Genomic DNA, 446 nt, shown 5'->3' on the forward strand with positions numbered 1-446 from the left:
ATATATATATATATATATATATATATATACATTTACATATATATATATGCATATATATATGTATATGTGCATACACAAATCATACACATACAAATATATACTAATACTTAAAGTACCTCACATGCACAAACACAAACGCACACACATAAATGTGTGTGTGTGTGTGTGTGTGTGTGTGTGTGTGTGTGTCTGTATTCTTAGATACATTGAAATAATAATTGGCACTGTAGAAAGCTAAGAGGAAAATAATTATATGATTCATACATACCTATATTATATAATACATGCACACACATATTTATATATACATACATACATGCATATATACATATATACACATATATATGCACATATAAGTATATATATATTCATATATATATGTGTATATATATTTATGTATATATATATACATATATGTATTTATTGTACTTATATATATGGTATGT

Source organism: Octopus bimaculoides, chromosome 11 (genome assembly GCF_001194135.2).
Source record: "Octopus bimaculoides isolate UCB-OBI-ISO-001 chromosome 11, ASM119413v2, whole genome shotgun sequence".
NCBI lineage: Eukaryota > Metazoa > Mollusca > Cephalopoda > Octopoda > Octopodidae > Octopus > Octopus bimaculoides.